This window comes from Curcuma longa, chromosome 15, assembly GCF_044706935.1.
Source record: "Curcuma longa cultivar G26 ecotype Majalengka, Jawa Barat chromosome 15, ITB_CL_G26_1.1, whole genome shotgun sequence".
Lineage (NCBI taxonomy): Eukaryota > Viridiplantae > Streptophyta > Magnoliopsida > Zingiberales > Zingiberaceae > Curcuma > Curcuma longa.
This window is the reverse complement of record NC_133875.1, coordinates 10,131,333-10,146,062: the sequence shown is the minus strand read 5'-3', so window position 1 is coordinate 10,146,062 and position 14,730 is coordinate 10,131,333. Positions and strand designations below refer to the sequence as shown.

General features: G+C 41.0%; 1 pseudogene; it reads right to left on the bottom strand.

Annotated features, from left to right (window-relative positions):
- Nucleotides 1–2,472: 2,472 nt before the first annotated feature.
- LOC141845965 (uncharacterized protein At5g41620-like) lies at nucleotides 2,473–14,445 on the bottom strand (annotated as a pseudogene).
- Nucleotides 14,446–14,730: the final 285 nt, after the last annotated feature.

Here is a 14,730-nt window from a genome sequence, read left to right as displayed (position 1 = left end):
ATATAAAAGTATAATTATAGAAGTTAGCAATTAATTTTTATATATATTATAAAAGTTATGTGCTAATTTCTATATTATCTATAGTGATTAAATAATATTTATTTAAAATATAGTGAATGTTATAGAGTCTTCATTGTTTATTTTACTTTTTAAAATATTGTTTTAATTAAATTATTACTTAAAAAATAAAATAAAAATGATATAAAATTGCATTATTAGTTTTTACATGACTTAATGATCAAATAATATAAAAGTATCGAAGCTAACAAATAACTTTTAACATTGTAGAAATTAATTATTAACTTCTATTAGATAATATAAAAGCAATTCAAGTAGTAATCATTTGATTTAATTAGAAATGAGCACTCATCTAATAAAAATATAAATGAGAGATGCAATTTTAATTTTTGATATATATATATATATATATATATATATATATATATATATAGATTTGATATACTGTGCGACGAAAAAAACGCGATCCCGTGCGCAATCGATCCACGCCGTCCACGCCTGATCGCGATCAACCGCAGCCGTCCAAAAATCACGATTGCACAGTGTTTCTCCTCGGACGTTCGTCGCTTCCCGGCGTCCGTTCATCGCCGTCCGACCACCGATTGCCACCGGACCGGACCCGTTGGAACCGCAACTCACCGGCGGTCCGGCGGGTGCCGGAGTCCGGCCCCGATTCGGCCGAATCCGGCCGGATTCCGACGAAATCGGCCGCCAGCGCATCTGCTGTGTTTCGGCCGGAATTCCGGTCGGATTCCGGCCCAATCCGGCCGGAATCCGGTGCCAATGTGTGCGCCGTCGAGTTGCGCTTCCAACGAGCCCTGGATGGTGGTCGGCGGTGACCGGACGGCGAAGAACGGCGGCGATGAACACGGAGAGGTCGGGCGGTCGCGTACGGGAGTCGAATTTTTTCGTCGCGCGGGATATATATATATATATATATATATATATATATATAATATTTTACTTTCCCCGTGGAACTTTTTGCTGCTCTGTGGCCTTCCATTCCTACTATTCCAATAGGTGGAAAAGATATTTACTTATCTATCCAAATAAACAACCAAAGAATAAATTAATCATCCATATTATTCCATACTATGGCTTATCTATACTTTCAACTAAATACGCTTCAGGACTCAGGAGATGTTGATACAACTTTATATTTATTTTACGTCTCTTTCTATATATATATATATATATATATATATATATATATAAGAAAAATTAATAAATAAAACTCAGGAAAGATAATTAAAATCCCTAGTTGAAGGGAAAAATAAAAGCAAAATGAAACCCTTTAAAATTCGCGCATGGATTTCTACGGAAGGGCGACGGTGCGTCGTGTATGATTGGCTGGTGGATTTTTGGGAGAAGAGGACGAGAGTTTCTGATCGAATAGTAGTGATACTATTCGTCTTACATGAGAACATCCTGTTCTTCGTAGTCCCACAGCACTGGATCATCCTCACGCGTCGTCGTCGAAGCGTCCAGTTAGCAAGTTAGAGAGCCCCACCACCATCAAGCTCGACAGCTCTCCACCTATAACGGGCACTCGTCTGTCTTCTCCATCACGAGACAAAACCAAGAGCGCCCTGTGGCGGAGTCAGAAAGCCGTCTGTCGCTTCCGCTCCAGACGACAAATGACAGAATATATATTTAAATTAAATGATGCATGTCTTTCGGGCGACGGCGACCCTCGGGAGCGGAGCTTGCAATTCCGGCGATTTCTTGACATGTGGCGCCGCGGGTGGCCGGGCTGGCTGCCAACTGGGAATGATAAGATGGCTCCGTCATGCCATCATGGATGACGTCGGCGATCGATAAGGACGGTCGGCGATGGGCCCGGCTGCATTAATGGGGACCTTGCGCAGGCAGGACCCCCCCGTGCCGAATGATTAGCTGATAGGAATCTGAAGCCGAGTAATTATGCGATCAACTAGTATCTGAATATATCATGAATCGAATCATGGCTAGTTGGATTACTTTTCCTCTGCTATTTCATTTTCATTCATATAGCGAAATCAGTGATATACAACCTTTAAAAGATATAATAACTTGTGTGAGCACGGAAAAATTCCAGATATTTTATGAAACTACATGGATTAGGTGCGTCGAAAAATTGAACCAATATAACATGCACATCAAATGTTTCAGGTAAGTTGTCACAGACAAGGTCAAGGATTATCCTTGATAGACGTACACAAATTCCCAGCCGACGTTCATGCCTTTGAGCATAGGATTATACAGTAAGAATGCATATCATTCTTCCGAAATGTAAGGTTTTATGGATCGCAAGTCCAGTCACCATCTTTAATGTTACACTAATAGGAGTTTTCATGAAGATCTGCATAAATTCCTTGGGGGCTAGCTATTCACCACATCCCTCCCTTGTTGGTTTATATGTAATGTGTGAGTTTAATGGTTCTAGTGAATTCTTCCATATCTATGCATGGGAGCTTAAAGCCTCTTCATCAGGCTTGAAATTAGACGGAAGGAGACATCTGACAGCCTGCATCTAGAAAATTCGGCTGAAACATTCTTTTTGTGGCCATTGTTGGGCATCGTTGACCTCCAAAAGCTGCCTATAGACAGGGGCGGCTCAAGCCCACGGAGGGCCCTAGGCGAAATTTTTTTTTAAATGATTGTTATTATTTTAAAAAAATTTCTCTTATCTTTTTTTGTTTGGACTTCTGACCGATAATGGTGGCCGTCTTCCTCGCCCCTCTGGCCGTGAGGCTCTCCGTCTTCCTCGCCCCACTGCCCTGAATGATTCATAAAAAAAAACTCGTATAACAGCTGTATCAAACACAAAAAAATTACTATCTAAAAGCTAAATCTCAGCAACAATATTATTGAAAGAAGGAAAAGAAATTATCGGATCGGATCCGACGCCCAAATACAGAGTAAACGAAACACAATTAGTGAATCCGACGATCTGTAAACAGGACGATTAATCAGATCTGACGCGGCAGGGAAGACGATTTCGCCTACGTGGATTACTCGTCGGCCAGAGGGGCGAGGAACGGAGGAAGACGGCCACTCGGCCAGAGGCCAGAGGGGCGAGGAAGACGGAGAGCCTCACGGCCAGAGGGGCGAGGAAGATGGAGAGCCTCACGGCCAGAGAGGCGAGGAAGACGGTCAGAGGCCAGAGAGGCGAGGCCCTCGCGGTTTCGCCGGCGAGGAAGACGATCGAAGAAGACTGAAGACGGCCAGAGGGGCGAGTCCCTCTCGGTTTCGCCGGCGAGGAAGATGGTCGAAGAAGAGGGCCAGAGGGTTGAGGGGCGAGGCGGCGAGCTCGCGGTTTCGCCGTCGCCGACGAGGAAGACGGCCAGAGGGGGGAGGCGGCGAGCCTTGCAGTTTCGCCGGCGAGGAAGACGGCCAGAGGGGCGAGCCTTGCGGTTTCGCTGGCGAGGAAGACGGCCAGAGGGGGGAGCCTCGCGGTTTCGCCGGCGTTGGTGAGGAAGACCGAAGACCGTCGAAGCAGTGCTCGCGTGCGGCATGTCGCGTCGAACGGAGGTGTTGTCTTGCTCGTGCCTCGCTGATCGGTGCTCGCGTGCGCGTCGAACGAGAAGAGGGAGTCGAAATCTCGAAGACGATAGATGATCATGTGATGGCCAGAGGGGAGATGAAGAGTCGAAGTCTCGAAGACTGTGTGCGCGTCGAACGAGAAGAGGGGACGCGGCGAGAAAGAATACGAACGGCTTTCCGGATCGGATTTTAACTCTCTACCATCCATTAATGATTAACCCTAAATATTTTTTTTTTTGGGCCCCAAGTGAAACTGGGCCCTAGGCATAGGCCTTACCGGCCTATGCCTAAAGCCGGGCCTGCCTATAGAAGATAGAATATACATTTATAGTCCGCTGTTTTGTGTCATTTGAGCAAATTTCACTGATTTCACTATTTAACTTTCCACCAACTCCAAGTTAATCCCAATCCTTTCGACTAACTGATGCCTGATTTTCTCCACATTAGCCATTCACTCGTGGCTCACTTCTTTCTGTAGAACTACAAGAAACCTACTTTTGGACCTGGCTCAGAGTTTCCAGACCTGTATCACCACTTACATATCTAACTCCTTCGATTTTTCCGTTTGAATTGATAGCATATATAATTCAGGAGAAATGAATCAGATTCCGGGCTGACTGCGTCAGTCTCAGAGATATGATTTGCTCGGCTGTATTGATGGTACTGCTCTATCTCTCTCCCATTAGTCTCTTCGCTTGGCTTGAGGTCTTCAAAGACAGAGCTGATGTCCTGGGAAGCAGGAGGTTGGTAATAGAATTCCATGATATCTTGAACTTTGATAGACTTGGTGGCTCCTTGAAGCATATCTACCTCTTTTACAGCTTTCAGATCTAGTTGGTACTACCATGCGCTCAAGAAAAAGCTGAATTTCTCCTTGGAGCTGGCACAGCTGCACATACTTCTCATTGAGCATGAATTTTGCATCAATTAACTTCATTTGTACCCTCTCTTCAACATCCTACGCTCTTCATCCACTTCTTCGCGAGGATTCCCTCTTGATCACTTCAACCTCAGCTTTGTCTTCTCCAATCTCCTTTGCCAGTCCTTCTCATGATTCCTCTACGATTTTTCGTGACTTCCTCTCCTCTCATGATCATGCAATCACGTCCTTGCAGACAACGTTGCCTCAGCGAGTTCATCGACCAGCTTGGCATTCACAACTTCCGACCGTTTTCTATTTTTCCTTTCTCTGATAAGATCATCCTTAATGTGTTCTGACACCATGCGGGCTTTAACATTTTCTCTTTTCCTCCATAATTCTATCTCTTCTGCAAGCCTCTTCACGAACTGATTGAACTTTTTGTTTGCAGCCTGTTGCTCAGATTCAAGATCATTGATATAACTACGAGCCCGGTCTAGCTCCATTTGAAGATCTGAGATAGCAGAGAAGTCATTTACCCATTCGTCCTCAGGAAGCTTCAGGCGGTTATGGAATCCGTACTGGTACATTTGCAGGTCCCGGGTCCCATTTTGTTACCTTCTCCATTGCAGAGAAGAGTAACACAGATGAAAGTTTCAGCTGTTAAGAGAAGAAAAACAATTGGTAAGCTCAAATAGATATAAAGAACATCAACTAATTCACTACGTATTCAAATGAGCACAGGAGTCGCTAGCTCATTCTCTGCAATTGCAATTAGTAAAATCAAATTATGAACACCTATATTTGAGAACATTCACAGGATTCTGCTTGAAATATGAAGGCCGGCATTCACTTCAAAAGATAGGAATCCTCAAACAAAGTGATCGAGACCAATGCAGGAACTTGGACAAGCAATTAATAATGTCATTTAGGAAGACTAGAAGTGTTATGCCAATAGCCACTCTAGTCAACCAATAACTATGCCGTAAATCAAAAGAAGCCTCAAAATTAAGAATTCTCAATGTTATTCAAATATAAAATACGTTGTTATTTGCAACCTAAATGAGAGAATGAAACAAATTTCTGGGTATCAATTAAGAATTCTTGTGCAGTAGGCTTGGAGTTTCTTAGCTCAAGTTGAGATGTGAAGGAACTCTCTCTGAGACGAACTAAAAGATCCATGAAAACGTAATGAAAATGCATTTTTCTGGAAATTCCGTCGGAACCCCTTTATTTGTAACCTTCTGAAAAGTTCAATGAAGAATAGAGAAAAGATCCATGGACGAGGAGAGAAAAAAAAGGAATCAGATTTTCGGTGTGCAAATACTGGAAAACCCTACCCGATTGTTCCATTCGGTACTGTTCCTGTTGAAATCCGCTTCCGGACAAATCACCACCCACCAATCTTCAACACCAAAGGAGGGGACCTGAGAACACAAAGAAAGCGTGAGAAGGAAGGCCAGGGGTGCCCTGGCGCGACCACTCCGACGCCCAAATCAGCTGCTAGAGAAGACCAAGAAAAAGGAACTACAGTGATGTATTGTATGTATGTGAGCGTGCGTACCTGAGGGCAGAGGGGGAGTGGTCTTTATGTATGAGAGAAAGGAAGTCACATCCGATCTTAATTAAGGTGGTTGTCCCATCATTAGTTATTATCTTGTCAGAGAGATATGGAATGATCAGATTACAAATCCCATCGTTAAGATATGATGCTATTATCACTTCACACGTGGGTGTCAGAGCGACGATCATAATTAGGGAGGTATGAGGCTGTCAAAAGAAAGGATGGGAGTGATGGAGCAGGGCATTGAGAGGTGAAATTCGTATAAGTCTAGTCTGGGTTGAGTCGGTGGAATCTGACTGACGAAGAGGAACAGCCCAGAGTCCGGAGTCTGCTAAGGACTCGACCTGAGTGAGGACTCGGACTCGGTCCGGGGAGTCTGCTGAGGATTCGGATTCAGCCCGAGGAGTCTGCTAAGGACTCGGATTCGGTCTGAGGAGTCTGCTGAGGACTCTGTCTGAGGACTCGAATTCGGCCTGAGGAGTCTGCTGAGGACTCTGCTGGAGGACTCGGCCTGAGGAGTATGCTGAGGATTTTGTCTGAGGATTCGGATTCGGCCTGAAGAGTCTGCTAAAGACTCTGCTTGAGGACTCGGATTCGGCTTGAGGAGTCTGCTGAGGACTTGGATTCGACCTGAGGAGTCTGTTGAGGACTCTGCATGAGGATTCGGATTCGGCCTGAGGAGTCTGCTGAAGACTCTGCTTGAGGACTCAGATTCGGCCTGAGAAGTCTGCTGAGGACTCGGATTCGGCCTGAGGAGTCTGCTAAGGACTCTGCTTGAGGACTCGGCCTGAGGAGTCTGCTGAGAACTCTGCCTGAGGACTCGGATTCGGCCTGAGGAGTCTGCTGAAGACTCTGCTTGAGGACTCGGATTCAGTAAAGGAAAAATCTCGGAACAACTCTTACTGCAGTGAGTAGTACTTACTTCCTTGTTCTTGCACTTACAAACGAAATCCTAAGGTTGAAGACTCCGAATGTAACATCCCCCTCTTTCTTATGTTAATAGGGAAACGTTACGTACTTTAAACTTTCCTTAACTTTTACTTATTAAATAAAATAACTCAAATAACTTTTCTTTTTCTTCTGTTTAACATGCGGAAGCAAAAGAAATAAATAACTTTTTAGACATAAAATAAATATTTATCTAATTTCTTGATCTTATTCCGCGGTTCCGTCGACACCACACATCAAACACTTTTCCAGCTGCCTCCTCTTTCCTAAAATTTTTTTATTTATCTGCAATATGAGGAACGCAAACTATAAGCAACGCTTAGTAAGTACATCATCTAACTCACAAAAACCATAGAAAACTTCGTAATAACTGATGTTATTATATGAAAGAAATGCTGGAAATGACATGGGAAAAACTTATATTATATATAAGTTAAAATAAATAAATATCCTTCTTTGGGCCCAGCGAGTTATCACTTAAATTTCTTGTGGGCCTTGTACCCGGAATTCTTTGTGAGCCTTGTGCCCAGAATTCTTTGTGAGCCTTGTGTCCAGAATTCCTTTTCTTATGTGTCTTGTGCCTGTGGGCCTTGCGCCCGATACCTGTCTGTCTAAAGTAAAATACTTTTCTTATACTTCTTATATCATGCAATTTGGAAAGCAACAATTTACACATGCTTTAACATAAAATGATGTCATGGAAATAATACTTTATGCATGCTCTACATACTATGGACAGAATAAAGAAAACAACGGAGCAACTCATACTGCAGGTGAGAGATGTACTTACTTTCTGCGCTAATTTCCTTACAATTCGTCCGTTAGAGAAGAAGATCTTCTCGGCAATCTTCCTATATCTACGCGTTCTTGTCGCGGAGAGGAGCGTCCTTGTAGAAGTTCTCCGGAAGCCTTCCTTGTAATCCTAGGGGACGGACTCCTCGTTCTTCGGGTTTGGGGCGCTGAGAGGGAGGAGAAAAGAGGGCGATGGCGTTCTAGGCGAGAGGTGAGGGAAGAGTTTTCGAAGATAATCAAAACTCTCTCCTAAGCCTCCTATTTATATTAAGTGATTCCTAGATCTAACTCGCCGATAAATAAAATTCGATTCCTTCTTTTTTGGAACAGATCTGTTGGCTTTTTGGTTATTGGAGATATTTTAAGAGTTACAGATTCCTATAGGTTGCGGGTTTAAATCTCGCCTCGGACATTTTCTTCCTATTTATTTTTGCTATTTTCGCTAATCCAAAAATTCTAGAAAAATATTCTAAAATTCTAGAAAAATTATAGAATATTTCTAAAATTATTTTTGAGATTTTTCGGGCGTTACACCGAACACTCTAGCGTGTTTAGAAAATCCTTGTCGGCGTGTCCGAATCCTACGGAATAGACTCCTCGATTCCCTTCTCTTGGCCGCCACCACAAGGGAGAAGGAAGAAGGAGAAACCCTAGTGTTATGGTCGTAAGGGTTTGGGTACGGTTAGTCAAGTTCGAAAGGACCGGCCTGAACAAATCATCCAGCACTTCGCACCCCAAGTCGATGGGGGGTCAAATCCGAGTCCCCTTAGCAGGCCGAGCCGATTCCATCCACACGGACACGAGACTCCACAGCCTCCTCTCCATCACTTCGGCCCCGAGCCGACTCCGCCCATTCGGACGTAAGCTTTGCCTAAGTCCTACCTGAAATGGTCCCGCGTGAGTTTCTCCATTTTTCAAGGGTCACTCCCCCCCATTATTAGTTGTGAATGTTCTCAGGGCTCTTCTGCAACTCATCATAACCAGGCACGTGCTTGACATGAACCCCTCTTTAATGCAAGTCAGCGACGGAACATATCCGCTAACTATATCATGCCCTCTGCCACATTCATAACGGTGATGGAACCCCAGTCACATCCATGATGTGACACAACACCTTCAACTTACATAAAAGGTTAGCTTCATGTTGAGGAAGGTACACGCGCAATAGCACTCTCACAACTTCTCCTTACTCTCGATTTCCTTCTTCTTCCTCAACAGCTAACTTAAGCATCGGAGTGGTCGCGCCGGGGCACACCCCTGGCCTTCCTACTCATGGTTCTTGTGTTCGCAGGCTCTCCATGTTCGTCTTCCTCCTAGCTCAAGTCCACCCAGGCGAGGCTCTCTACGTTCGTCTTCCTCCTAGCTCAAGTCCATCCAGGCGAGGTACTGTAGAAGCTGTGCGTCCGGAAGCGGATCTCAACAGAAACACCTAGTTTCCTTCTTTTTCCGCCGCTCAAGGAGAAAAGAACGAGAGAAAACCCCGTTCCTCTCTCCTTTTCCCCTTTTTATACTAATGGGATTTAAGATATCTATTTGTGTATATCTAATATATTTGTAATGGTTCCCCTTTTATGATAGGAAATTTCTACTGGGTCATGGCTATCACAACTCTTTTTTTTAACTCTATTATCCAAAGGTTCAGGGATCGAACTTCAGTCACGACATATTTTTATTTTTATTATTCTTTTAGATAAATTTATGAGAAAATTTACGGGCATTATAGATTAATTATCTATTCAATGGCTGATATCTTTTGTTGTTAATGGGGGATTTGTGATGTAAGTCTGTCTTTATTGGCTTGTTCCTCTATGGACATACATATGGATTTTTTTTCTTAGATTTCTAAATTAAGGATACTTAAACTAATCAAATTCTCATATTATTAAATTTTAATATACATTGAGTATTCACCATCAATATTAATAATAGATTTATCTTATTATTTAGAAATTAATTTACATTTTTTAATTAAATTTGATTTACAACTTATCAAAATAACACGATTATTTTTTCCATGTTCAATCAGAATCCAAACAACTCCATCAAGAAATCAAATTAAATTGAAATTTTATTTCAATTCATTTAAAGTTTTTTGTTTGTACCAGTGCATTGTAAGATATACTAATTGTTAGTTGATTTACAAGTAGAGGTAAGTCATTTCTTGTCATATGTTTATTATAAAAATCTTCCCTTGCTATCTTTTATGATATAGTTTGGTGTCGTAGTTTAGTTGGTTATCACGTCTAAGGTCTACATTGAATTCCCTTGCTACATTGAATTCGGGAAATTAGGCGCTTTGGGAAACTTGTGATTTAGGCCCGACCCATTCCGTTCGAATAATGGAAGAATATAAATCTTCGCCGTTTATCTATATCATCATGACTGTCAAAGCTGATGATCAAACATGTATGATTTTTTCTAAAAATGCGTTAAGCTCTATTTCGGCGCTGCTCCTGCTGCAACGAAGAGGAGGGAATCTCCAGTTGCAATCGCTCCTGCGACGGAATGCTGCTCGATGACAGGCGACGGCGTCTATTGTTATCGTTAGCGGATAGGGGTGGATATATATTATTCTCTTCTCCTCCCCTCGGTTGCTCCTACTCCTCTTGTATGAACACTACAAAAAAACTCATAAATAACGATCGATTTAGCGACCAATTAAAATTCGATCGCTAATAACGACCGAATTTTAACTTCGGTCGCTAAATAGCGATCGAAATTTAATCGGTCTCTAAATCGGTCGCTAAATAGCGACGGATATAAGTTCGGTGGCTAATTTACGACCGAAATTAAAATTCGGTGGCTAAATTAGCGATCAAATTTTAATCGGTCGCTAAATTACCGACCAAACTTCGGTCGGTAATTATAAAATTTTACGACGATGGACAAATTTAGCGATGGATTTTTTATTCAGTCGTTAATATTTAACGACGGAAATCGAGTTCAATCGCTAATTAATGACCGAATTGGAATTCGGTCGCTAATTAGCAACCGAACTCGATTTTGATCGCTAAATTAGCGACCAAATCAGGGTTCGGTCGCTAATTAACGATCGAATTAGAATTCAGTCGCTAATTAGTAATCGAACTCGATGGGTTCGGTCGCTAATTAATGATCGAATTAGAATTCAGTCGCTAATTAGTAATCGAACTCGATTTCAGTCGCTAAATTAGCGACCGAATCAGGGTTCGGTCGCTAAATTAGCGACCGAATTCCAATTCGATCGTTAATTAGCGATCGAACTTAGGTTTCGATCGCTAAATTATTTTCTTAATCGGGTTTATTTTTCCCTCTGCTCACTCCCGAACCCTAAACGCTCTCCTTCCGCCGTCTCTTCCAAATCCTACAGACGCACGTTCTCCTTCTTTCTCGGCACGATCTCCCTCTCCAATCTCTTTCTCCGCCACGATCTCCTTCTCCATCACGATCTCCTTCCTTCTCGGCACGATCTCCCTGTACAGGGCGGAGCTGGTTCAGACGCTAGGGGTTGGGATGAAGAAGGCTACAAGAAGAGTATTCTTCGATCGGGAGAGGGAGCTGCGATGTCGAACCGTCTTCCGGACTGCCTTCTCCCCTTCGTCAAACCCTAACCCTGAAACCCTCATCGTGGCCTCCAGCGATGGTTCCTTGGCTTCTTACTCCCTTGCCTCGTGCATCGCCACGCGTTAAATTTTGCTGACATATATATCTCCACGCGTTAAATTTTACAATATTTAAACAAATATCGAGCAGTACAATTAATGTTACTAGTAATCTATATTTGGGAAACTTAATTAAGTATAATGAATTAAAATAATTTTTAAGAGAACTTTTATAAAGAATAAAAGAAATCAATAAATCTTCTATTTAAATATCATAGTTGCTCGTTATTTAGTTTAATGCATTTATACTTATCCTTTCATGGTTGCTCCAACTGATTTATAGTTCAACACATGCATGCATATCTAGTTAGGATAATATTTCTAATAGAGATTGATATAGAAAACTATATTTAAACATTATAGACTCTAGATTTACGCTTCAAGAATACTATATATTTCTCAGATTGAGAAAGGAAACTATTGCAGGTTATTAATTAGCAACATATTAGTAGTTATCTGATCCAATTTCAAAGAAAACTAAAATGAGAAGAAAAGGATGAACGTGAAAAAATGTAAGTTTTAGAATGATAAATTTGTTGTTATGAATGATAAATTTTAATTTAGAATGAAGTTTAATTACAGGTTTAATTAAATTAAATTATTTACTTGTATGCGTTGCAGAGAGCAGCGGTATTGGCCTTGCTGCAGGTAACAACTTCGCACACCCAGACGCGCCCATGGCGGGACGTCACTCCGTGCACCCGCTGGTCGCACCCATGACCAAGGTACGCTGCGTCCACCTACCAATAGACCACACTACAAAATAATCATAAATAACGACGGATTTAATGACCGATTTCAATTCAGTCGCTAAAATAGCGATCAATTTTTAATTTTGATCGCTAATTTACGATCGAATTATATTCGATCGCTAATTAACGACCGAATATAATTCGGTCACTATTTACGCTATTTAGCGATCGAAATTGAAAATCGATCGCTAAAATAGCGATGAAAATTATAAATCGGTCTCTAAAATAACGATCGAATCTATATTGGTCGCTAATTTCAGAGTGGAGCTGGACGAAAAAATTTAGCAGATCTTAATGATCGAACTAGATTCGGTAGCTAAAATAACGATCGAATAGGATTTCGGTCGCTAAAATAGCAACCGAACTTTGAATTCGGTCGCTAAAGTTAGCGACTGAATTTTTAATTCGGTCGCTATATTAACGACCGAATACTACTTCAGTCGTTAATTTAATGATCAAATTTTAATTCAAAGGGCAAAATCAGCGATTGAATTCCAATTCGATCGCAAATTTTAACGACCGAATTGGAATTCGATCGCTAAATTAGCGATCGAAATGGAATTCGGTCACTAAATTTAGCGACCGAATTTGAAATTCGGTCGCTAAAAGTAGCGACTGAATTCCAATTTGATCGCTAATTAGCGATCGAATTTAAAATTGATCGCTAAATCAAATTACGATGAGTTTTTTAGTATTTTTTAAATGCGATCGAAAATTCGATCACTAATCGTGATTATTTTTGTAGTGCCAGTCACCACCGCAACTCCCATTTTGGAAAGAGAAAAAAAACAGAGTCTTTTTCTAAAAAATGTGTTGAGAGTATTAGTTGTGTACGGTGGTGAGCGAGGAGAGGGCGAGGCAGTTACGCTGTCATATGTGCAGGTTCACTATACCGATTAGCGATCAAATTTTTAATCGCTAATCGATCGTTAAATCTGATTAACGATCGATTTGAAAAATCATAAAAAATTCATAGTAATTGAATTTAGCGATCGAATTTGAATTCGATCGCTAATTTTTGTTGAGTGAAATTCCGAGCAAGCAAACGGCTATGCCGTCAGGCTTGTACCCGAAAAAGACGGCACCACCTCCAGCAAACGCGCGGGGCTGGCTTAGGTGGTGGTTGCGGGCGGCGGAGGAAGCACGGGCAATTAGGGAACAGTATTTATAGAAGCGACATGGAGATGGGGAAATAGGAAAGGGCTGATACGTGTTGCCCTAATATATACGGTTCCTATGCTGTTTGGTGACGCACATCCGCTTTCTCGAACGTTGGATTGATGGGCTTAAAATGGACCTCCAAGAACGGACTATCATGAGCTTAGAAAATAAAATTAACATTTTAAGATTTTTAATTCCTTTTATAATCTTTAATCTTTATTTTTTTACATGAACCCTATTATTATTAAATGAAAAAAAACATTCAATTTTCAAATTCACTCTCACATACATTTCGAACACTTGAATTTATCTTCCAACTCATTTATCTATAAGGAATAGCAAATATCTACTTCAAAAATATGTCCAATTGTTTTGAATGGGATGACAATTTCAATCTAATTTTGTAAATGTAAATTGAGCAAATCCCACACGACAGTACCTCAAATCTTCCACGTCCTTATGAAATTATTTAAATAATAAATTCACAAAATTAATTTAATGTATTACATTTGATATGTACGAATCAACAAGTAAAAACGATTCCTAGTGCTCAAATTCTTGTTGTTTAATATCAGTAAAAAAACACACAAAATAATCATCAGAATACAAAATCCCAGGCATTATAAATGGCCACTGTGTTTCTAGCACTAATTATAGCATTGATGATTCATATTAGTTGAGAATTCTGTCTCGTTTTAGATCCCTTGGTTGAGGCTGTGACAGCATCCTGAATCAAAAATAATTCAATTCAAATTTCCTACAGTTGTTCATATGAACCAATGCAATCAGTTCATCCTGCAGACGTATCAGAATTGGATCGTCAAAAGAAGAATAACTGGCAGTAATTTTACAGATTAATTCGCAGGTTTGGTCGTAAAAAGTGTTATTTTGACCTTATATATGATTGTAAATATACAAGCAGGGTGGTTAATTGAGCCAGTGGAACCAAGCAGATGCTCTGAACAAGTCAAATAAATAGAACGAGCAAATTAAACTAAATCGAGATTACCATTATAGCTAGCGATTAAGAGCCTTTTGTATGGGACCATGACCTCAGCATTTGGTTAAAACCTTTGCGCCAGTCCTGGTGATCAAAATTGTGTGCTCAAACTGTGCAGCACGACTACCATCTGCAGTAACAGTAGTCCACCCGTCGTCCCAAGTAACACTTTCAGTACTTCCCATGGTTAGGATCGGCTCTGCAATCATAAAACCACATGATAATTAAAATTGTTATGCTTCCAACGGCATTCATCTCACTTAAGAGCTTAAAGTATCACAAAAAGAAGGGGCATAGTATTTTAATAATAATATTATTATTTTTTAAATTATATTTTTTAAATTATTTTTTATATATCTTTAGGACTAAAGTGAAATGGCAAATAGCGATGGTGACTCTCATATTTGTCGTAGGTATAGTTGCGTCTTTCTTATCAATATTTCTAAAGAATCCTGCAGCAGGTAAATGTC